Source organism: Bubalus bubalis, chromosome 11 (assembly GCF_019923935.1).
Source record: "Bubalus bubalis isolate 160015118507 breed Murrah chromosome 11, NDDB_SH_1, whole genome shotgun sequence".
NCBI classification, from domain to species: Eukaryota; Metazoa; Chordata; class Mammalia; order Artiodactyla; family Bovidae; genus Bubalus; species Bubalus bubalis.
The window spans coordinates 49938821-49965497 of NC_059167.1; the positions used below are offsets into that span (position 1 = coordinate 49938821).

General features: G+C 35.2%; 1 protein-coding gene and 1 non-coding gene across 7 annotated transcripts in view; both read left to right on the top strand.

The window, feature by feature from the left end:
- The window catches only part of TCF12 (transcription factor 12), a 392641-nt gene that overhangs the window by 45051 nt on the left and 320913 nt on the right, over positions 1-26677 (top strand). The gene's annotated exons all lie outside the window — the stretch shown is intronic.
- LOC112577852 lies at positions 18306-18409 on the top strand. Its single transcript, XR_003102054.1, has one exon. It is a non-coding gene; the product is annotated as a U6 spliceosomal RNA (small nuclear RNA).

Consider the following 26677-nt stretch of genomic DNA (forward strand, 5'->3'; position numbering starts at 1 on the left):
AAGGGGTATAGCTGTGTGATGTTGGGGAGAGGTAAGTGGATTAAAAGCAATTTTAAATTTTTCATCTTTTTTAGGATTGAGTTAACAGCATGTTATATGATCATGAGAATGAGTCACGAGGAAGAAAAAGGAACTGATGATATAAGGAGAGGGAGAATTGTTTGAGTAGGTCAGAGGAAGATGCATCAGGTGTACAGGTAGAGGGAATGGATTTACAGCTAAGCAAGGACAGCTCATAGGAAAAGGAGAGAAAATGATGTATGTGAGGTTATTAGTATGACTCCCGTTTTAGAAATCTACATGAGTGAAATACTGTCATGGTCTTCATTTGACTACTTTTCTCTATATGACTTTTATTAAATCTAGTAATAAATCTGTGACTGTCATGGTTAAAATTGATATTGAAAGGTGGGGAAGAGCTATAAAATGTTTATGCTTAGAGTTAAGAAAACTGTTCAAATACATTTAATTAAATAATTTAGCTCTTCAAACTAAGCCAGTACCTGTCTGGTGGTTCTATTAACTATCATTTGATGGACAAAAGTTTTAAGGTAATATTTATAAATCAGCAAATCCTAACAGTCAGTTGTATATGATTAAGCCAATAAGTTTTATCATGTTCACTTAATAGTGACTGACTATGGATGTGGTATAAGTTTATTTTTAAAGTGTTGGCTATAGAATGGAAGGATTTTTTTTTTTTTAATTGAAGTAATGATTTACAATGTTGTGTTAGTTTCTGGTGTACAGTGAAGTGATTTAGTGATTCAAATGAATATATGTATTCTTTTTCATATTATTTTCCATTATGGTTTATTATAGGACATTGAATGTAGTTCCCTGTGCTGTATAGTAGGACCTTGTAGTTTATCTGTTATATATATATATAGTAGTTACATCTGCTAGTCCTAGACTCCCAATACAGCCCTCCTCTGCCCACCCTTCCTCCCGCAACCACAAGTCTGTTCTCTCTGTCTGTGAGTCTGTTTCTGTTTCATAGATAAGTTCATTGTGTCATATTTTAGATTCCACATATGAGTGATATCATGGTATTTGTCTTTCTCTTTCTGACTTACTTTCACTTACTATGATAGTCTCTGGGTCTCTCCATGTAGCTGCAAATGGAATTATTTCATCTGTTTTTTTTTTTTTTTTTAATGGCTCAGTAATAGCCACTATACATATATGTACATATACACACACACACATATACCACAATTTCTTTATCCACTCATCTGTCGATGGACATTTAGCTTGTTCTCATATCTTGGCTGTTGGGAATAGTGCTGCTGTGAACATAGGGCAGCATGTATCTTTTTGAGTTATATTTTGTCTGGATATATGCCTGGGATGGGATTGCTGGATCATGGGGCATTTATATTTTTAGTTTTTTGAAAAACCTCCATACTCTTAGAATGGAAGGAATCTTAAACTACATCTCATTTGCAGATTCAATTTTTGTTTAATGTCCTGTAGACAGAAGAGTGAAATTGAATAGGAAAATTGAGATATAGACCCAAGACATAACGGAAATTTAGTACATGACAAACTTGACATTTCAGAGAGGTAAAGGTGGACTTTTTAAGAAATGATTAATCATTTGGAAAAAGATAAAATTAAATTCATACCTCACATCATACAGAAAAATAAATTGCAAATGAACCAAAGATCTTAATGTAAATGAGGAAGCCATATGAATACAAAAAGGAAACATGGATGGATTCTTCTGTAACCTGGGTAAAAAGAAGGTTTTCTATGACTCAGAATCCAGGAGCAAGAAAAGGAAAAACTGGTAAACTTGAGTTTATAAAAATTTAAACTAAGACTTTTTGCACGGCAGAAAAACCCCACTAACCCACAAAGCCAAAAAGATACAAAACTTGGAGAAAATATGGATTATATATCATAGATAAAAGGCTAATATACCTCATGTAAAGATAAAATAGAAAAAGATCAACTAGAAAACTAACCCACAAATAGAAGACACGTAAAAGACATGGACAGATAGTTCTCACAGAAAGCTATAAAAATTTCCCTTAAACATTAGATAAGGTAATCACTCTCACGTAGAAATCTGAGTAAAACTGCACTGAGTTGCCAGTTTTCACCTGTGAGATGGACAGAAATTTAAAAGTACAAACACTCTTAGCTGTGAGGAAAGGGGTATTTTCATACTTTGGTGATGGTAATACAACTGGTATTTTGATACCACTGAACGCCCAGTTAGCATAGGATGACTCAAGAACTGGCTTCCTTGCAGAGCAAGAGAGTGAGGGAAGAGGAGTCCGTTAGCTAAGGCACTTCAGGACATAGATCTAACCACTTAACTAGATCCCTTTTCCTCTTTTTCCCACAAATCCCTGAAGTCAGAAGGAGGTGAGAATTGTGGTCCCCTTCCTTTCTGGGCCTCAAAACTATGATCTCTCTCACTAAGACTGGCTTTTGAGATGCTAAAGACGAGTTAAAGGACAAAAATTATCCTTTCCCAAGATAGTAGTGGGACTACAACATGGGAAATGTTTTTGATTGTAGGGGAGTGAATATTCACTAACTCTGTGTTGTTCCTTTGGTAGCAAGTAATGGGGCTCTTTCAGTAAGTGAATTCATCAGGCATGTGAGAGCAAAGGTCAGGTCATTGGAAAGGCCAAAATTATTTAGTTAACTTAATAATCCTCATTAACTGTCATTGCATAAGCCATGTATTTTATATATGTATTAGATGTCATATATTAAATGTTATCACATTTAGAATTATTTTGTTTGTGCTAGCTATTAGAGGGTTTTTCTGGGGCAGCACAGTGGTAAAGAATCTGCCTGCCAGTGCAGGAGACCCAAGAAATGTTGGTTTGATTGCTGGGTCAGGAAGATCCCCCTAAAAGAGGAAATGGCAACCGACTCCAGTATTCTTGCCTGGAAAATCCCATGGACAGAGGAGCCTGGTGAGCTACAGTCCATAGGGTCACAAAAAGTCGGACACAACTGAGAGACTGAGCACACACACAGTTATTAGAACTGGAATAGATGGTGATGTGGCAGTTGATAATAACATTGTGCTCAGTTGTGTCTGACTCTGTGACCCCATGGACTGTAGCCCACCAGGCCCCTCTGCCCATGAAATTTCCCAGGCAAGAATACTGGAGTGGGTTGCCATTTCCTACTCCAGGGGATCTTCCCAGCTCAAGGATTGAACCCCTGTCTCTTTCATCTTCTCCATTGGTGGCAGATTCTTAACCACTCGGACCACCTGGGAAGCCCAGTAATAAGTCATATTGAGTTATCCTGTTGGTGAGAATATAAAATGGTACAAGCTGCCTTGAAAATCAGCATGGCCATTCTTTAAAATGTTAATCCTAGAGTTACGATATGACCCAACAGTTCTGCTCTTAAGTGCATACGCAAGAGAGTTGAAAACATGTCCACTCAAAAACTTGAAGTGTTTGTATCAGCATTGTTTATAGTAGTCAAAAAGAAAAGATAAGCCAAATATTTGCTGACTAGTGATTATAGGTATTGTATACCATATAAAGGAGAATTAATTGGCCATAAAAATGAAGTAATGATGTATGCTACAACATGGCTGAACCTGGAAAACATGACAAATAAAAAAAGCCAGTTATAAAAGATCACACATGATTCCATTTCTATGAAATGTCTAGAATAGGCAACTCTATAAAGCTAGAAAATAGATTAGTAGTTACCTAGGCCATGAGGGGTGGCAGGAGTAGTTTGAGGGAGGAAGGGGACCGACTACTAATGGATTTGGGTTTCTTGAGGGTCTTGTGTGGCAAAAATGTTTTAAAAATTACAGTGGTGATTTGATGGTTGCACAGCTATGAATATACTGAAAACTTTTGAATTGGAAACTTTAAATGTGAATTGTGAAGTATGTGAGTTATATCTTAGTGAAGTTGTTAGGAAAGAAGTGAATTATCTATACTTAGTAACTAATAAGTTTTTTTCCGCATCACTAAAATGTCTGTGACCCATTCCTATATACATTGCTGGTGAGAATGCAAATTGGCACAACTCTTTTGAAAGGGGCTTTGGCAGTATCCTATTTACATTTTGACCCAGCAGTTCTACTTCTGGAAATCGACCCTGAAGATTTGCTTCCAGCAATATAAGAGTGCATGTGGACAAGATTATTCGTTGCAGCATTATTTATAAATCGTAAAATAGTGAAAACAAAATGCCTGTGTATAAAAGAACAAGGAAACCTCTATAAATTGATACTTAGTGATTTTTAGAATTATATGGTTAAGTGCCACAAGCAAAGTACAAATAAGCATCTATATTATATTACCTTATATAAGAAAGAAGGCAGGATAGGAAATTACACTTATCTGCAAATGAAATACAGGAAGGATAACCCAGAAACTACAGACACAGTGAATAGGAACAGGGTGGAAAAAATGGAGAATGGTGGTGGGATTAAAGGAATGGAGGAGATTGTGACATTACTGAGTACACTTTTTTGTATTTTTCTGAGTTTTGGAACTATGCAGTGTTTCACATGTTTGTAAAAAAAAAAATTTATAAAGTTAGAGGGAAGAAAGCGAAAACAAAAATGGGCTAAAACAGAAACAAATAAACTCAACTGGATTTCAAAAGAATTACGTAATTACTTGTGGTTTGGTGTGGGGGCAACTTTTGAACTTTTGAACACAGTATTTGCACTGTATGGCCTAAAGGCTGAAGACCAAGAGACCTCTTAAAAAATACCCAGTTTATAGGCTTTCCTTTTTCATGCAGAGCTATGGGTTAACAAATCCAAAACTACTTTCTTTGTATACCAGGGTCGAGTACATGGTAAATAAATATTTTGTGAGTAATAGAAGCCAGATTTCTTATTGTTGGAGGAGGGAGTTTTAAATATGCAAAGTAAGAAGGCTAGAAGGAGAGGATCTCATGGTGTTTGATTGGAACTTGAAGTACAGATAAACTCATCTTTCTTTCTTCCATCCATCCATCCATCCATGTATAAAAATAATTATAGATGAGACAGGGTTGTGTGTGTATGAGTGAATGTATGTCTATGAATATGTGTGTGTATGTATATATATTAATTTAATTCATACTCTTCTATATCAACCCTTTGTATAAATCTGCTTCCTAGATGATTTTAGTCAGTAATTTTATCACTGATTAAACTTGCTAGGTAGAGTATTATAAAACAAATCATTTAGATGCTCTCTTTGTTTTTGAAGTTTGGCCATTTACAGAATGTATTTGTTAAATACATTTGCTAAAAACATTAGACTTCTAGCTGTTTAATTTTGATTCATAGGGACCTCCTTGAAATATATTTAGTTTAATTTGTAAATGTCCCCCTAAATTTTCCTTTAAGAAAATGTTTGCAATATTAATAAAATGTTAGTAAAGAACCTCCCGTAATAAACATCTCTAGTATGTACAAATAGGAAACAACATGTCTAGCAGTCTTCACTGATTAATAGATTGAATTCGTTTCAACATTTGGATTTATGTACTAGCATGTAGCAAGGAGAGATCAGAAGGCCTTCCTCAGCAATCAGTGCAAAGAAATAGAGGAAAACAACAGAACAGGAAAGACTAGAGATCTCTTCAAGAAAATTAGAGATACCAAGGGAACATTTCATGCAAAGATGGGCTCAATAAAGGACAGAAATAGTAGGGACCGGAGAAGGCAATGGCACCCCACTCCAGTACTCTTGCCTGGAAAATCCCATGGGCAGAGGAGCCTGGTAGGCTGCAGTCCATGGGGTCGCTAAGAGTTGGATAAGACTGAGCGACTTCACTTTCACTTTCACTTTTCCCTTTCACCCATTGGAGAAGGAAACGGCAACCCATTCCAGTGTTCTTGCCTGGAGAATCCCAGGGACGGGGGAGCCTGTTGGGCTGCCGTCTCTGGGGTCGCACAGAGTCGGACATGACTTAAGTGACTTAGCAGTAACAGAAGCAGAAGATATTAAGAAGAGGTGGCAAGAATACACAGAAGAACTGTACAAAAAAGATCTTCACGACCAAGATAATCATGATGATGTGATCACTCACACTCACCTGGAGCCAGACATCCTGGAATGTGAAGTCAAGTGGGTCTTAGGAAGCATCAACTACGAACAAAGCTAGTGGAGGTGATGGAATTCCAATTGAGCTATTTCAAATTCTAAAAGATGATGCTGTGAAAGTGCTGCACTCAATATACCAGCACATTTGGAAAATGCAGCAGTGGCCACAGGACTGGAAAAGGTCAGTTTTCATTCCAGTCCCAAAGAAAGGCAATGCCAAAGAATGCTCAGACTAACACACAATTGCACTCATCTCACACAGTAGTAAAGTAATGCTCAAAATTCTCCAAGCCAGGCTTCAGCAATACGTGAACCGTGAACCTCCTGATGTTCAAGCTGGTTTTAGAAAAGGCAGAGGAACCAGAGATCAAATTGCCAACATCTGCTGGATCATGGAAAAAGCAAGAGAGTTCCAGAAAAACATCTATTTCTGCTTTATTGACTATGCCAAAGCCTTTGACTATGTGGATCACAATAAACTGTGGAAAATTCTTCAAGAGATGGGAATACCAGACCACCTAATCTGCCTCTTGAGAAATCTGTATGCAGGTCAGGAAGCAACAGTTAGAATTGGACATGGAACAACGACTGGTTCCAAATAGGAAAAGGAGTACATCAAGGCTATATATTGTCACCCTGTTTATTTAACTTATATGCGGAGTACACCATGAGAAACACTGGGCTGGAGGAAGCACAAGCTGGAATCAAGATTGCCGGGAGAAATATCAATAATCTCAGATTTACAGATGACACCACCCTTATGGCAGAAAGTGAAGAAGAACTAAAGAGCCTCTTGATGAAAGTGAAAGAGGAGAGTGAAAACGTTGGCTTAAAGCTCAATATTCAGAAAACTAAGATCATGGCATCTGGTCCCATCACTTCATGGCAAATAGATGGGGAAACAGTGTCAGACTTTATTTTTGGGGGCTCCAAAATCACTGCAGATGGTGATTGCAGCCGTGAAATTAAAAGACGCTTACTCCTTGGAAAGAAAGTTGTGACCAACCTAGACTGCATATTAAAAAGCAGAGACATTACTTTGCCAACAAAGGTTCATCTAGTCAAGGCTGTGGTTTTTCCAGTAGTCATGTCTGGATGTGAGAGTTGGACTGTGAAGAAAGCTGAGCGCCGAAGAATTGATGCTTTTGAACTGTAGTGTTGGAGAAGACTCTTGAGAGTCCCTTGGACTGCAGGGAGTTCCATCCAGTCCATCCTAAAGGAGATCAGTCCTGGGTGTTCATTGGTAGGACTAATGTTGGAAGCTGAAACTCCACTACTTTGGCCACCTCATGCGAAGAGCTGACTCATTTGAAAAGACCCTGATGCTGGGAAAGATTGAGGGCAGGAGGAGAAGGGGACGACAGAGGATTAGGTGGTTGAATGACATTACTGACTCAATGCACATGGGTTTGGGTAGACTCCAGGAGTTGGTGATGGACAGGGAGGCCTGGTGTGCTGCAGTTTATGGGGTCGCAAAGAGTCGGACACACCTGAGCAACTGAACTGAACTGAACTAGCATGTAGCTCATGGCATGCTCTAATAATTAGGATATGGTAATAGTAAAATATTAGCAATCAACATGTTTTTATCTATAGTCGACAAAATGTAGGCTTAAGAATTAAAACTGTATTGGAGTCATTGGATTTGCTAGTGAACACCATATTTAAAGTATATAGTTACCATTGTATAATTATTAAATATAATCGTAACCTAATACTTTGTTTATAACCATAATCCTATACTTTGAGGAAGAAAATATGTGTGAATCTTAGGTAGTTAATGATTATTAATTATGTTATAATTGAATTTTCTTTTGGTGATTTCAAAGTATTAGAATCTCATCCTGAAAAAAATGAAATTACATAACAAAGTATGTCTTGCTCTATAGCTGGTGTAAATATATTAAAAAAGAAAGTATTGTAAAACCCCAAACTAACTTTTTGTTTACTGCTATATAATTTGAGGCAGTTCTAGGCATTTATGGCAGACAACTGACACATAACCAATTACAAGTAGCAATTTTGATAAAAATTTAGAATTAGGTTTTTTAAAAAGAATTCTCTTTGCATCTAAACTGAAGCCTCTACGTATTCTTTCTCACTAAAAATAGTCAGAGATACTTAGAAAAAATGGCTGGTTTTGTATTTGAAGCAGGAAATTCGCAAGATAAACCTGGAACATCTTGTTATACCAGGTGATAAGGAAGGTTAAAGACTACTGGAATCTTGTCAGAAAGACTCCCATGGGCTGAAAATGGAACAGTTTGAGCTTTAATAATTTCTACAGTGGTTTGAGACACAACATATATGTTTAAATACAAGAGTCATAATGACTTTTTAAAAAATAACTAGTTATACTGTTGGGGATACTGTTGAACCAGTCATTGTTTTAAAAGTTAAAAGAATTCCTTATCCTGTCTTTCCTTTGCGAACTGTACCCTTGGGCAACTACATAGATGATGAGGGGGAAATTTATTTTTATAGAACTATTCTAGCTACAAATGGGAAAGGAATTATGAAATTAGAGTATCATCACTTTGTAAACCTTGGTAAGTTAATGAATGTAAGCATTAAATATCATGGATTTTAACACTGCCAGAGAAAAGCAGCCAGAACATTTGCCTCTTGATGTAAAACAAAATACTACCCATGAAAAACTCTTGCCCTTGCCAGAAAGGATTGAACTACAATCTGATCAAGCATCTAAATTCTACTACTAATTTATGGAAAATACAGAAGAAAATGTTAAATACTAATAGCAACTCCTTGCTGGATATAATCAGAAAAATCCAGCGTATAGAAAGCTGCTGCTGCTAAGTCACTTCAGTTGTGTCCGACTCTGCAACCCTATAGAGGGCAGCCTACCAGGCTCCCCCGTCCCTGGGATTCTGCAGGCAAGAACAGTGGGGTGGGTTGCCATTTCCTTCTCCAATGATGAAAGTGAAAAGTGAAAGTGAAGTCGTTCAGTCGTGTCCGACTCTTCATGACCCCATGGACTGCAGCCCACCAGGCTCCTCCGTCCATGGGATCTTCCAGGCAAGAGTACTGGAGAGGGGTGCCATTGCCTTCTCCGTATAGAAAGCTACAAAATAACAAAATTTTTTTTTCCTCTCCTCCCAAAATCTCAAAGAACAAACAGGAGGGGACACATTTAAAAATTAAAGTCAAATAAAATTAAAAATTCAGATCCTCAGTTTTCTTTAGCCATGTTTCAAGTGCTTAACTAGCCATATGTGACTCATGGCTACCATATCAGACATGGCAGGGATGAAAAATTTCCATCTTTGCAGAAAGTTCTGTTGCATAGTTGTATTAATTTCCTAGGGCTTCGAAATAAATCACCGCAATCTGGGTAACTAAAATTACAGAAGCTTATTCCCTGACAGTTCTGGAGGCCTGAAGTTCAAAATTAAGGTGTTGGTAGAGCTGTACGCCCTCTGAAGGTTCTAGGGGCTTATCCTTCTTTGCCTCTTCCAGCTTCTGATGGCTTTCTGATGTTTTTGGTTTGTGGCAGCATATTTACCCTTTCTCTTTTAAGGACACCAGTCATTGGATTTGAGAGCCTACTCTTAAATCTAGGATGATCTTGAGATCCTTAATTACTTCTTCAAAGACCCTATTTCCAAATAAGGTCATGTTTGCAGATACTGGGTGTTAGAATTTGAACATAAGTTTTTTTAAGAGACAGAATTTTAATCTACTACAACAAGACTACTAAACATTAAAAGGGACTTAAGACATATCGAACAGTTACAGTGTTTGGACTCTTTGGATTCTGATGCAAGGAAACATTATAAAATTAAAAATCATGAAATGAGGGAATTCCCTGGCAGTCTAGAGGTTAGGATACTACTCTTCCACTGCTGGGGTCATGGGTTCGATCCCTGGTATGGGAACTAAGATCCTGCATGCCATGTGGTATGACAAAGGGGGGAAAATGTCACTTCAAAAAACTGTATAAAAATTATGAAATGATTGTGCATTTGGATAATGAATATCTATATTAAACTTTGTTAGCTCTTTTATGGGTAGTAATAGTGTTTAATCCTTTTTAAAGAAAGAACTTTTATTGTTTAGAAGTAGAGCAATATTTACAGTTGAGATGAAATGATATATTGGAAAATTTTCAAAATAATGCAGGAATGAGGAAATGAATAGGTTATGGATCAGGGGCTGCAAGCAGTAACCCAGTTAGCTTACAGCCTGTTTTTGTAAATAAGGTTCTATTGGAACAAAGTTATGCCAATTCAAGTACGTATGACCTATAGCTACTTTTGTGCTATAAAGGCAGAACTGAGTAATTTGAAAAGAGACCCATGGGCCTTGGAAAACTGAAAACATGCACTGCATGACATTTCTGGACCCCTGCCTGGTATAGTTCAAAAGAGGTCGACAATGAATTGATAATAGTTAAAGCTGTCTCATTTTTGTATATGTTTGAAATGTCCCATAATATGTTAAATTTTCTGAAAAATAATAGTTGTGTGTTTCTCTGATTTGAGAGTAAGAAAGAACTATGTCTTAAAAAAGAGAAAAACTCAAAGGAAAGTATGCAAATATTTTATTCTAGAAAAAGTTCTGTTTGTGATTTTTTTTAATTTAAATTTATTTATTTTAATTGGAGGCTAATTACTTTACAATATTGTATTCGTTTTGCCATACATCAACATGAATCTGCCACGGGTGTACACGTGTTCCCCATCCTGAACCCCCCTCCCACCTCCCTCCCTGTACCATCCCTCTGGGTCATCCCAGTGCACCAGCCCCAAGCATCCTGTATCCTTGTGATAGTTTATCTTTGAGGTATGAAATGACTATGGTAAAAAGACAACATTTGTTCAATCTGACTGTTGGAAACATGCATCTCACATTATTTTGTGTTTATCTGTATGCTAAAATATTTTTAATTAAAAAAAGCCAAACTCACATGTTATAAATGTAAGTTAAAATGTGTAAGGGCAAACTAAACATTTGAGAAAGAATTTATAATATATAACAGCAGTTTGAGAGCCTTAATATATACACATCCTTTATAAATTTCCAAGAAAAAAAAAAATCTCCCTGTTAGAAAAATTAGAAAAGGACACATATAGTATTTGCCAATAAAGGCAGTTGGGCAATGTGCATATGGGAAAAATAGTTTAAAAAAGAGAGAGACCATAAGGAGAAAAGTTAATAGAAAAATAGACACTGTTAAGATTTAAAAAATATATATGTAAATATAAAATCTCTCACCACTATATACGGGGAGGGAGGAGAACTATGTATGTATGTGGAGAAAGTTAAATTTGTAGCTTTGCTGTTTTTTGTGTATATTTTGGCCAGTCAGGTTGTTTTGAAAGTAATATTTTAGGGTAAGTTGAAATTTCTAAAGTTTAACAAGTGAAGAAAGGGTATATAATCTATTTTTCATTATTGAGTTTGTTGGTCAACAGAAATTTCTGTTCATGTTTAACCTCTTGTGTATACTGATTGTTGAAATACTTCTCTAGAGGTTCTTAAACTTTAGCACATATCATAGTCACCTAGAGGGCTTGTTCTATAACATGACCCTTGACCTCATCCCCAGAGGTTTTGATTCATTGGGTTAGGGATGGGGCAAAGGATTTGCATTTCTAACAAGTTCCCCTGTGAGCTGATGCTGCTGATTTTGAGGGACTACACTTTAATAATTGCTGCTCTACAGTGAAGAGAAAAGAGAAGGAAAGGAAAAAGAGATATTTGTATATAGCAACTATATACAGAGGATTGTATTCAATATCTTATAATACTGTCTTTGGTACACAAGGTGTTATGATCAGTTGAATATACAGTATATGAAAAAATTCCTCTTTTTTTTTTTAAGAGAATCATTTGGAGCCTTAAACTTTGTATGTGTACCATAGCTTTGGTATGTAGGTGATGTTTTCATTGATTTAGGCCTAACTTTTTGGAACAATACTGAGCTTTTAAAATTTTTTTGAAGTATAGTTGATTTATTAATACAATGTTGTGTTAATTTCTGCTGTGCAGCAAAGTGATTCAGATGTAGGTATATGTATACATATACACACGTTATTTTTTAAAATCTTCTCCATTATGGTTTATCATAGGATATTGAATATAGTCCTCTGTGCTATACAGTAGGATCTTGTTTATCCGTTCTATATATAATAGCTTACATCTGCATCTACATTCTACTGATATAAAATTAAACAGGCAAAGCAAAACACTACATATTTTTCTTTTTTTAATATAAATTTATTTATTTATTGGAGGCTAATTACTTTACAATATTGTATTGGTTTTGCCATACATCAACATGAATCCTCCACGGGTGTACACGTGTTCCCCATCCTGAATCCCCCTCCCACCTCCCTCCGCGTACCATCCCTCTGGGTCATCCCAGTGCACCAGCCCCAAGCATCCTGTATCATGCATTGAACCTGGACTGGCGATTCGTTTCATATATGATATTATACATGTTTCAGTGCCATTCTCCCAAATCATCTCACCTTCTCCCTCTCCCACAGAGTCCAAAAGACTGTTCTATACATCTGTGTCTCTTTTGCTGTCTCGCATACAGGGTTATCATTACCATCTTTCTAAATTCCATATATATGCGTTAGTATACTGTATTGGTGTTTTTCTTTCTGGCTTACTTCACTCTGTATAATAAAACACTACATTTTTAGGTAAATATATTTGGTAAAGTTATTTTAAAAGCAAGGGAATGATAAAGCTAATTTCAATATTGTAGTTACCTCCCAAGGGAAGGTATTTATACTCCATTATTTGTATTTATTACCTTATTTATATGGTGTAAATACTTTAAAATAATAATATTCAGTAAGAATAATTAAATCCTAAAGTAAAATGCTCTATTTCCTTCAAACAGGAAAAAAATAGGAAAAAAAATCTTGAGAAGAGTAAGACTCCCTTAAACTCTCAGTTGGGTCTGCCAAATACCCTAGGCTGGCACTGTATGTTAGAATTTCTGCAGTGATGAAAATTTTAAAAATCTTTGTTAAATGTGCTTAATAAGTGCTTGAAATGTGGCTAGTGCAACTGAGGCAGTGCTTTAAAATTTAATTATTTGAAATTTATATTTAAATAGGCTCATGTGACTGATGTTTACCATAGTATTTCAACAGACAATTTAGAACATGGTTTAGCTCTTGATTTAATAATCTGTTAATAATTCTCCTATAGAATATTCAGTGTTTGGTTTGCTGACATTTTGCTTAGGTCACTGGTTTTTGTCTATTATCTTGTGTGCTTTGACTCATGCTTCTTGTGTTGAATGGTAGCAGTTTGATTTACTTCTCTTGTGCCTTATATTCCAAAAATTGAGTCTTCAGGATCAGAAGCTCCTGAACTAAAGTTTATTGAAAACATAGTATTTTATTAGTTATAATGTGTTTTGAAAGTTTCATAGGTTGTTATTTTTATATCAGAATTTTGTGACTTGATATTCTGTTGATTTCTACTTAAAATATTAATCCATTGACTTTTCTGAGCCCCAAACAAAATTCTTTTTATTCTGTAACTTGAGTTATTCAGCAAATATTACTTGTTATGAACCATGCATTCTTGAGAATTGGGGAATAATAGAGGAAATAGACTCTGACTTATGATGTGAGCATATTTGGTAGTATTTTTAGAAAGCAAGCACAGTGTGCTTGAGAGAAACACTGGATAGTCATATACTGGAGGAATGAGAATAAGATAGTATATGACTGGGAAGAGACCAAACAAAAATATTTATATATTTTTATTTTGTTATTTTGTCACTTGATGGTAATGGAGATTGTACATCAAAATTCTTAACAGTGTTCCTATTACTGTATAAATGTGATTTTTTAATTCACCAAAGGACTTGTAATACAGAAAGAACTTATAACCAAATATCTGACAACTCAATTTTTTAAAAAAATAAGGCAAAATTATCTAAAACTACACTACATCAAAGAAGATACATGAATGGTGAACAGTACTTGTAAATATGTTCAGTATCATTAACATTGATATCAGAGAAATGCAAATTAAAACCACAGTGAATCACTCTATAATCAGTTAGAATGACTAAAACAACAACAATAAATCATAATACCAAATATGGCTGCATTGTGTCAAATAGAAATGAAAAATAATCTAGACACCTTAGGAAAACAGCTTGACACTTTCTTACAAATTCAACATACACTTACCATATAACCCAACATTCCCACTCCCTGGAATTCATCCAAGAGAAATGAAACGTGTATATACATTTTTTTTTTTTTGGAGAATCATCATGGAGGACTTATTCATATTAATACCAAATGGAAAAACATCCAAATGTTTATCAACTGGCGAGCAGTTTTTAAAAATATTACAGATAACTCACATCTACATAAAGGAAAAGTACTCAGCAATCAAAAGAAACAAAATATTGATAAGCGTGTACATGATTACATCTCAAAAGCATTAAGCCAGTTGAAGTAAAACACTACATACTGATTGCTTCTGTATGAAACATCTAACGTCTAACAATAGTTATTGGTTTTACCTATTTAGCGTTACATGTTAGTCCTCATGTTTCATCCTGGTTGAAAGCTTATTATAGTAATAGGTGTTATCCAAATATCTGAAACCTGTCATGAAGTGCTTAGAAGTGAATCTGTTTTCTCTGTCCGTTTGGAGCCAATAGCATCCTTGATTCAGATTCCCCGGATGGATGTCTGCTTTTTGCTCTTGTTCGTTTTACAGACCAGCTTCCTTTACTTATTTATCACTTTGCCCAAATTCACAATATCTGTAACTTAAGTACTGCCTTTATATCTGACTTTTGGGTCCAGTTCACAGGAGAGAACATTTGATTATTAATAAGCCAGTGGATTGACTAGTCTCAGATTAGTCACCCCTGTCTCGTCTAGTTGGGATTAGGGAATGTGATCGTTGATTGGTATGGCTGCCTATGCTGCACATTTAACTGAGAGGAATTTGTGATGTTATATTATACATGTAATTAAATAAATTCTCCATATGTTAGGTTTCTTTGATTACCTTTATGTATGTTCATTAACATTTTTAAGTACTTATAAAAATATACAGTGACAGGTGATGGTACTACAAAGATGACTAGAGGTAGGTTTATACCTATTACTATACCTATAACTCCTTGCCCCCAAGGAGTTATAGTCCTAGTGGAACTAAGGGAATGGGAGTGACACATAAACAATAAAAATGATGTAATACAGTGATAATAAGTAGGTAACTGATACAAGTAGACTACTTAATAGTCACATCAAGTAAGGATGTAGAGTTGGATTTCTGTCCCTGCAATAAACAGTGTGACCTTGAGTAAGTTTCTTAAAATATCAAAGTGCCAGTCTTTAAAAAGAGAGTGACGCACAATTTCATTGTGTCACCCCAGAATAACATACATGAAAGTGTGAAGTGTAACAAAAATGTTATAACTGTTTTATTGAACTATTTCATTACCTTCAGTTTTAGTGTAATCTAGTAATTTTTGAAAGACTAATCTTTTTTTTTCCTGCTGCTGTAACCTTGGAGGATATGTCATCTTTTTGAAACTTGACTTTTGCTTTCTTTTTCATGTGGATGTAAATTTTGTTGTGAATTTTAATGTATTGCCTTTTCCATATTACTTGCTGATCTCTTAGTTCTTCTGATAGGTATTTTGCTATTTTGTCAGGCTCTTTCCTTGTACATCCTTTTGCCTTTCTGTATTTTTACTTTTCTCTTTGAATTTAACATTTTACTTTTGATACAAATATTTGAAGCTCTACTTTTATACATAAGCATTCTTTGTGTATAGTATTTCTACTAAGTTGCTTTATTTTTTAAAATCAATATTGTTGCTATTGTTTTGTATTAACTCAAGTTTATATTGATGTATCATTATTAATTGATTAGTCAGGAGAAAGGCATCTGTTACTTGTGTCATTGTGAATCTGTGTATTTTTCCTTCCAACTCAACTACAGGTTTTATATTTTAGAAATCAGATATTTTTATGCTTTCAAGTTACATTACTTTCTGTAGTTTACTCTGTTTGGAAATATGAAAACGATTATTTTGTTTTTCATTTGAGGCAGGTACATGCCACTGATTGTAAGTCGTGTGTGCGTGCATGCTAAGTCGTTTCAGTCGTGTCGGCTTCTTCGTGACCCTGTAGACTGTAGCCCACCAGGCTCCTCTGTCCTTGGGATTCTCCAGGCAAAAATACTGGAGTGGGTTGCCATTCCTTTTTCCAGGGGATCTTCTGACCCAGGAATTGAACCTACATCTCTTACATCTCCTGCACTGGCAGACATGTTCTTTACCACTAGTGCCAGGTGTCTTGTATTGTTGAATAAAGTAATCACTTACATTGGATGGCTACTGTATTGGATAATTGGCATTTTACATTGACAGCTTTCAGCAAAATTAGCTCTTCGAAAAGGTGACTGATAAATATATGTTATTTATTTATTACATGTATCTTGTGTAATGAATGATACAGTATAGTTAAGGGGTCTAGAATTTAAACAGTGGCATTCAGTAATATGAAAAAAGCATATACATTTTTCTTTTGCAGTACTGAAAATGTCATTTGTAAAGTAATATATACACACATGCATACAGAAAGTGAAAAAATATAAATAAGCAAAAATAAGAAAATTAAAAACACCATATTCCCATCACCTAGAGATGACATAGTTAATACTTTAGTGTTCTTCTAGATATTTTTCTGTGTGTATATATGTATACTTGTATTTCTTTACTGGTAATATATTATTTTGTACATGTTCTTTTAATATATGCTTTTTTATGTTAATTTCTGCTTTTCCATATCAGCAGATTTTTATTTTACCTAATCCATGCTTGTATTTTTCAGTTTATTCTAAACTGTTATTTGCAGTTGATCTGTTCAAACCAGGTCCAATCCAGAATAACTATTCAGGTCTTTTACATCTAGCCCAGCACTGCCCCTTGCCACCACACACACACCTTTTTCTTGGCGCTGACTTTCTGATTGGCCATTGCTTTGGTTATGCATGTCTGTTGTGCATGTCTGTTTGGTTGTGCATGTCTGTTGTGCATGTCTGGGGACGGGTGGGCAGGTGAGGTGGCATGTTCAGTTGTGTCCTGTTGGTGTTGTTTAGATTATTCCTTTATATCCTGTATCTTTTTAATTTTTTTCAGCTCTCTATATCTTGTATTTTAAGTAAGCTCATAATTTTAAATTTAGCTACAATATAAACTCCTCTTCTCAATAATCTTTTAACCAGATCAGTATGGTAACTACAAATATTGAATGATTTTTGTCCTCATCTTCCTTTTTGTTCAAAGACTAGAAGAGTTTTCAGGAATTACCTATGTACACATTTCTTAAATTATGGGAAATTAATAAAAGGAAATCTAGATTTACTTAGGTCCACAAATACTATTATCTTTGTGCTAGTCCGTTCAACTCCTTGTGACTCTGTGGACTGTAGCCCTTCAGGCTTCTCTGTCCATGGGATTCTCCAGGCAAGATTACAGGAGTGGGTTGCCATTCCTTTCTCCAGGGGATTGTCCCGACCCAGGGATTGAACCCGTTTCTTAGATCTCTTGCATTGGCAGGTGGATTCTTTACCACGAGCACCACCTGGAAAGCCATTATTATCTGTAGCCTGTGATAATCTACTTGAGTATAAATTCAAGTTATCTCTAGGGTTTTCTTTAAAAATACTTAATAAAACATTTAAAATAATGTTTTCTTTAAAAAGGAAAATGTGAAGTAGGTGCATTGTTGAACCATTTGCGTCCCTTACATTGTATTGATAGGAACATTATTGATCAAATTAGAAAGTTTTAATTACAAGGTCAGTACTTAAAGTCTAGATCACCATGTGTTTCAATTTTGAGAAACGCATATTGTGGAGTACAAAATATTTTAATGATTATTTAAGAAAATGGATTCCTGAGAGATTTGACATTTCAGTATATTAACTTGAATTTCACTGCTTCTTACTTTGCCTTGTATAAATAATTGGGAAAGTGCTAATAGATTTTATCATACCAAATCTTAAAATCCACAGACTACTGAAACATGGAAATATTAATAGATGTATCTAAAAACAAAGTAGGAAGTATGAACCTTAAAACTTATATTTCTGAAAATCTCATTAGTGATTTTACAGTTGTGAAATTTGATTTTTGGAAAAACAGGTTTATGGATTAAAACTGCAAACGAAGGTGAGTCCTTACATATCTTTGTATCTGTTAACCCAGGACAATAAAATAAACTTTAAATAGAAATGATTTATAGTGCTTACTTCGGAAGTACATATAGAGATTAGCACGGCCCCTATGCAAGGATGACACACAAATTTGTGAAGCGTTTCATATTTTTTGAGGTTTGACAGAAAACAACAAAATTCTGTAAAGCAATTATCTTTCAATTTTAAAAAAGTATTTAAAATTTTATGAAAATTTTACATATTTCAAATTAGATGAGCATTATGCAGTGAATTTGTTTATTAACCCTAATTACTGAAAACACTGTACTCCTTCCCCAAAAGTTTCAGTGGAGTGGTTTTATTAATTCTTCTTTTATCTAAATTGAGTAGTTTATGTCTTCTTTCTTCATGTGCTTACTACTTTTCTGATTCTATCACTTAAGACTAATGGATGCCTGCTCATTTCTCATTATGGACCCAGAGACAGGTGTGGATGTGTGAGCAAGGGGAAAGCTTTGGAAAATCTTCCTTATTCAGTAATTATATCTGATACTTTGCTGTGCTCTTTAAAACCTAAGGCATGAGCAAGTCTGAGCTCTCTGACTTGGATCAGGGTATCTTTTCCTTATTTAAATTCCCTTCCACATCAGACATTAGGAGTCCTATTTCTAATACCTAGTTTTCATTTTCTTTCCTGAGCTTTAATTACAAAACCTCTACACCTGCTTGGTCATACTCCTTGTCATATATGTATATGTACATATGTACAAGACATATACATATATATAAACAATCTTTAGGTACCTCATTTTCTAAACATACCTCACTTGAATAGTTGAATTTGAATCTCTTAGTTGAGGCAAATGCAATCAGAAGTGAATCTGCATGTATACAGTTAATTAGTGGCCCATTAGCTGGTAAGGAGAGTTTATGGTTTGGAAAGAATGTGTATAAGCTTACACGTAACACAGTAATATATCAGTATATAGAAGGTGACCTTGATTTATCAGGTTACAAAAGTAGCATTACAGAGACAAAAGGAAAATTTCTCCAATCCAATTTAATCTTAAGCAGTTACTTTCTGTTTGTTTTAAATGATCTTTTAGCTGTTTTCTTAAGAAATGTAGATTTTTCTTCATAATCATGATTTAGTTGAAAAATCAGTTATATTGCTCAGTATTGGGCCAAATCACCATCATCTACTCTGGTTATTGACCCCTAAGATACTTAGAATATGCTATCATTTTAGAAAGTAGAGGATAAAAAGGGCACCTGTCCTAATAACTGAGGTTGCTTTGTCTACCAAAAATTCATGCTATTTCCTAACCCTTCCACCCAAGTTAAGTTTAGGAAATAATTCCTGAGCATCGTTCATTTGTATTTGAGCACTCTTGATGGTTTGGGTTGGCCTCAAGTTAGAGTACTGACTGTTGTGGAGGAGGTTCGTCTTATGGCAAGGCTTGATGAGCAATGATAAGAATGACTATGGAGTGTTGGAGGGGAGGAGGTAAGGTATAAGTCACCCCAGGTGGGCAGAACTCAGAATGCACGGACTTAAGTTAATATTTTGAAACATACCTCTTTTAAACCCCCAAATGTTAACTTGAAAACTATTGGCCTGGAAGACACTTCTTTCAAGAGAAAATACGGATATCATAAAAAAATTTAAAAAAAAAAGAAAAAAAACTCATTCATGGCCATTAGCAAATTGTTTCCCATGATAGAAGCAAGCAAGAAGCATGAGTATGATCATTGACTTCCAGATCTATTTCTTTCGTTTCACCGTCCATTATCCTGGGTTGCTTCAAGGTTCATTCCCACTCTTTAAAATCTCAGTGTGTTGATTTCAAAAACCAGAAGAAAGGAAAAGGCAGGGGTCAGATTTAAGGGAATGTGGGAATAGAGGGGCTAGTGGGAAGGACAGCTGGAAAAGCCAGGCCAGGAGTATTAATCCAATGTTTACACAGTAAGGAGAGTGATTTCTTTATATGATTAGTAAATTTTCTATGATGGAGATTTCTGAAAAGAAAGTTCTGAAATTATTTGTAAAGTAGCAGCATACATAAAGTATTAAACTTTTCAAGAAGACGGTTTTGAAGAACAGCATAGTTTTGGTTTAAGTGTTGACATGCTTATTTAGAAAAGAATTAGTCTTGCTACAGATCATATTAAATGGTTTAAAATAGCTGATGAGTAGAACAGCTGTTGGTTGCTACTCATGATTCCATGATGAAGTATAGAACTCGTGGTCCAGTTTTCAGTATCAAGCTGTCTTTGATTCTAGCCACCACTGAAGTCAAACACACTGGGGCTTGTTGAAGTCTCAGAAGTAATAATGTAGAGGGATCAGAGGATTATTATTTTAATAAAAATACAAGTTGCTTAATGCATTTAAAGTCAGGTATTATACATGCTATAATGTCTGAAAGAAAATTGAAGCTTCTAGTGTTCATGAGATGGTAACTCAAAGAAAAACAGACTTTATGGCTTTTGAGATAGTTATTATACAACAGTCTGGCTTACTGGAAAATGAAAAGGGAAAAGAAAAGCTAGCTGAATAGTCTCAGGTCAGTTTTATTTACCTGTAAGATACTCCTTTCACGAATAGATCATGGTGTAAATTGAGTGGAAATATACTGGTGGGGACACTACTTGTAGCTGTACTTTCAGAACCTCATGGTTATGCTATTGTGTGAATTATATAATCCTTCTTTGAGGGTACTTTCCCTTTACCCAGGTAATACTGGGCCCTCACTTCTTTATCAATAGGAGTTTTCAAAGGATAACAAAACAACAAAGACAAAAGAAATCAGGCTTCAAGTTCAGCCAGCTATAGACAGGGCTATGGTGCAAACAATCAGTTGAAATAAACTGCCCCCAATAATAAAAGCTTGATTTTTCTTTTTTTTTAAAGAATGACTTTGGTTGTAGTCCTCAGTAAAATGAAAGGATTGATATGAAATTCTTGTAATACACACCAAGATTACAAGCCTAAATAATCATTAGAAATATTTTGTAATGTATGTAATATTTTATTATTTGCATTCTCTTTTAAATCCTGTCTTGTAATATTTAAAAATTGGTATTAAGAATTAATGAGGATTGGTTTTTCAGTTAAAATCACTTTATAGGCAGCTTCAAGGAATATTTTTATTTCTGAAAGCAAGGTATATATAATCAAAGCTTTTGAATAAGTAAGTTCATTTTCTTCCTCATATGGGAAATATCCTTAGTTTATCTTTTAATATTTATAGTAATGTGTATTATTTCACATATATTCTTAACACATGTTTACCTCAGGCTGTTTCTTTTTTAAATACTCAAGTATATTCATGGACCCAGTCTTTTAAACATAATCACCTTTTCAATTGTGCATTTGTCCTTCAGTTACAGAAAGAATAGTTCCTTTTACTGCTAAAGCTCATCAAGTGCTTTTTCCCTACCCATATTTTTTTTAATACATATTTTATTGAAGTATAGTTGACTTACAATGTTTCAGGTGCACAGCAAGGTGATTCAGTTACACAAATACACATATATTATTTTTGAAATTATTTTCCATCATAAGTTATTACAAGATACTGACTGTAGTTCCTTGTGCTATACAGTTAACCTTTGTTGCTTGTTGCATATCTATTTTTAATTAGAAATCTAGTATTGTATTCACATTTAGTCAAACAAGTGGAATCAAAATGTCATAATTTTTTTAGTTAGGCAAAAATGCATAAGTTTTCTTTTAAAAAATATATATATATAGAAAAGCTTTTCTGAAACAATAAAGGCTTGAGGAAGAACATAAAAAAAAAAGAGAAAAATTGGAGAACAGAAGCTAAATGAAATGGGAGCACTGAATATGAAATAGAAAAAGTGAAACAAGCTAGATAAAAGTAAAAAGATCACTGTATAGTCTAGTTGTTTTTAAACACAAATTCTCATTAGAAACATATCTGGAGTTATGGAGAAAAAAAGCAATACTGGGCATTTGTATTTTTCAAAAAATCTCAAGATAATTCTGATATGCATCTGGATTTTAAAAAGTGATCACAGGTTTTTCTATTAGATTCTAGTTTTGGTCATAAAGAGTTCTATTGTTTTTCTGTTAACCAATCATGATAGAGTGGTATTAAGTAATAGTTACATAATCACAATTATAAAAGATGTTTGTCAGTTTTCACAATCAATAGCCAGACCAAAAAAAAAAAAAAAAGACAATTACAATTGCAAGCTGTAATGGGAACATGATTAACTTAACAATATAAAATAATTACATACAATTTGGGGGGGGGGGTTAGGCAGAGTGATGTGGTAAGTGGAAGTGCATACATGCACTGTGTTTTCATCCACCCAGTCAGTCTGTGTCTTTAGGTTGGTGTATTTAATCCACTTACATTTAAGGTAATTATTGATATGTATAATCCTATTACTGTTTTCTTAATTGTTTGGGATTTATTTTCTTTTCCTTCTCTTTTTCCTGCCTAGAGAAGTTCCTTTAGCATTTGTTGTAAAGCTGGTTTGCTGGTGCTGAATTCTCTTAACGTTTTCTTGTCTGGAAAGCTTTTGATTTCTCCATCAAATCTGAAGGAGAGTCCTGCTGAGTAGAGTATTCTTGGTTATAGGTTCTTCCCTTTCATCACTTTAAATATATCATACCATTCCCTTCTGGCTAGTAGAGTTCCTGTTGAGAAATCAGCTGATAGCCTGATGGGAGTTCATTGTATGTTACTTGTCATTTTTCCCTTGCTGCTTTTACTATTTTATCTCTGTCTTTAATTTTTGTCAGTTTGATTACTGTGTGTCTTGGTGTGTTCCTCCTTGGGTTTATTCTTCCTGGGACTTTCTGTGCTTCCTAGACTTGGTTGACTATTTTCTTTCTCATGTTCAGAAGGTTTTCAGCTATTATCTCTTCAAATGTTTTCTCAGGTCCTTTCTCTCGTCTTCTGGGACCCCTCTAATGCAAATGTTTAATGTTGTCTCAGAGGTCTCTTAGGCTGTCTTCATTTCTTTTCACTTTTTTATATACTCTGTTCTGTGGCAGTGATTTCCACCATTCTTTCCCCAGGTCATTTATCCATTCTTCTGCCTCAGTTATTCTGCTACTGATTCCTTTTAGTGTGTTACTTATCTGTTTGTTTGTTCTTTAGTTCTTCTAGGTCTTTGGTAAACATTTCTTGGATCTTCTCAATCTTTGCTTCCATTCTTTTTCTGACATCCTGGATCATCTTCACTATCATTATTCTGAATTCTTTTCTTGGAAGACTGCCTGTCTCCACTTCATTTCGTTGTTTTTCTGGGATTTTATCTTGTCCCTTTATCTGGACATAACTTTCTGCTTTTTCATCATGATTCAGTTCAGTTCAGTCGCTCAGTTGTGTCAGACTCTTTGCGACCCCATGAACTGCAGCAGTTATATGTCTTTGAGTGTGAGATGTCTTTTTTTGTTGTTGAGTTCAAGCATCCTCCTGTCAGTGGTTGTTGTTCAACAGCTAGTTGCAATTTTGGTGCTCTTGCAGGAGAAGATGAGCTCAGGCCCTTCTACTTGGCCATCTTGAACCGGAAGTTACTCCCATATGTTTTTATAGTGATGAGTTATCATTAACATTACCTAGTGAATTTTTAATTCTAGTAATTTATTTTACTTACTCCTTCAATAAATATTTTGGCATGTCTTCTATTTGTGCCTTTCTACAGAAAAAGTAATCTTTTCACATGTTATTTTTTTAGTTTTTCATAATAGTATGAAAATTACAAAGCGTGAAAACATCTAAACATTAAGATTGCATTATTTTATTTAGAATATTAGCTTAATATATAAACTCAAAGTTACAGATATTACCCTCAGAATTTCTCTCGTGGTTGCTGTAAGTGAGCTTGTTGACTAATAAACTTCCTCTAAAGGACAAAGGTTGTAATCAAACCTGATGATGGGTTATGATGGCATGGTACAGATTAACACTCCTCAAAATATAATTCCTAACCATTCTTCTGATTTTCTTATCAAGTTTCTTATCAAAGTTTTCTGAGAATGAAAAACTTCAGAATGATAAAATACCAAGTATATTTTAAGGTAACATATGCTTTTACACTTCATCTTAGTCACAAGGCTGAGAAGCAATAGCATTTGCTTTTAAAAAGGTAGAAATTCCAAATCTCAACAATTAGTCAATAAATATTTAATTGAATATTTACTATATTTGTAGATTTCTGTGGGGACCTTCAAAGACTATTACAATAATAGTGTTTGCCCTTAAGGAAATTTATGGTCCTTTTTGAAGAGACACGGTTAGTAACTAAGAAAGAATTTATATTCAGGAGTTTTAGAGTAACTGACATTAAGTACATCAAAGTACTTTAAATAATGAAATTTAAAGCTGTTGCTCATGTGATTTTTACTTGAGCCTAAATATTAAAGGAAGTGATATAAGGTTTGTTGTATTTATTTAGATAATAGCAAGTCAAATTACTTTTCTGGGAATACTTCATAAATTTTAATCCAGTCCTAGAATTTTAGGTCCTTCAGAGAATAATCTTTCATTAAAATTATTTTGTAAGAATATTTTATCAAAAGGGGATGTCCATCACAAAATAGTTTAATGTTTCATTTTAAGAAAGAAGTTTTAATATCTCCCTTGTGTTCGCAAAGAGTCTGACACAACTAAGCACAACACAACACCTTGTATGTGTATGTATTCTTTACTTCTGTACCTCTGCTCATAATGCCTTTCTCTAACAGCATCGGCTTAGCACCCTCTCAGCCCCCACAACCTACTCCACATTCCTGTGCAACTGGATCACTTGTCATCTCATCTTTAAACCTTATCTCCAGGTTCATTCACCTTCTTTTTCCTGTAAGATTTTATTCATCCTGCCAGTCATGTTTGGTTATTCACTCATGTGACTCCTTTCTCACATTGATGCTTTTCTTGAAGATAGATATTTTTTTCCATATGTATTTGGGATGCCTAGCATAATGTTCAGAGAAGGCAATGGCAACACATTCCAGTACTCTTGCCTGGCAAATCCCATGGATGGAGGAGCCTGGTGGGCTGCAGTCCATGGGGTCGCTAAGAGTCGGACACGACTGAGTGACTTCACTTTCATGCCTTGGAGAAGGAAATGGCAACCCACTCCAGTGTTCTTGCCTGGAGAATCACAGGGACAGGGGAGCCTGGTGGGTTGCTGTCTATGGGGTCACACAGGAGTCGGACACGACTAAAGTGACTTAGCAGCAGCAGCATAATGTTGGCACGTAGTAGATAATTGTTGAATAAATTCCTGAATTACTTAAATTCTTAATACTCCAGATCTAGTGACTGGTTTTTGACATTTGTAGAAAATTAAATTATGTGGTCATCACTTTTCGCAGATATATCTAGGTTTATAGCTATAAGTCTTCGTCTTTCATTTATTCAGTAATAAAGAAACTCAGGGCTAATGGTGATTGATTTAACAACATGAGCTTATGAAAGTCATGCACTTATTTAGTCTTATGAGAAACGCTGGCCTGGAAGAAACACAAGCTGGAATCAAGGTTGCCGGGAGAAATATCAATCACCTCAGATATGCAGATGACACCACCCTTATGGCAGAAAGTGAAGAGGAACTAAAAAGCCTCTTGATGAAAGTGAAAGTGGAGAGTGAAAAAGTTGGCTTAAAGCTCAACATTCAGAAAACTAAGATCATGGCATCCGGTCCCATCAGTTCATGGGAAATAGATGGGGAAACAGTGGAAACAATGGCAGACTTTATTTTGGGGGGCTCCAAAATCACTGCAGATGGTGCTTGCAGCCATGAGATTAAAAGACGCTTACTCCTTGGAAGGAAAGTTATGGCCAACCTAGATAGCATATTGAAAAGCAGAGACATTACTTTGCCAACAAAGGTCCGTCTAGTCAAGGCTATGGTTTTTCCAGTGGTCATGTATGGATGTGAGAGTTGGCCTGTGAAGAAGGCTGAGCGCTGAAGAATTGATGCTTTTGAAGTGTTGTGTTGGAGAAGACTCTTGAGAGTCCCTTGTATTGCAAGGAGATCCAACCAGTCCATTCTGAAGGAGATCAGCCCTGGGATTTCTTTGGAAGGAATGATGCTAAAAGCTGAAACTCCAGTACCTTGGCAACTTCATGCGAAGAGTTGACTCACTGGAAAAGACTCTGGTGCTGGGAGGGATTAGGGGCAGGAGGAGAAGGGGATGACAGAGGATGAGATGGCTGGATGGCATCGCTGACTCAGTGGACATGAGTCTCAGTGAACTCCGGGAGTTGCTGATGGACAGGGAGGCCTGGTGTGCTGCGTTTCATGGGGTCGCTAAGAGTTAGACGCAACTGAGCGACTGAACTGAACTGAACTGAAGACTAAATTCAGCAGAGTTTACTGAAATATTAGCCTTTAAACAGTAGATTTTATATACAGTTTTTTACTAGTTCTAAATTGAGATATAATTTTTA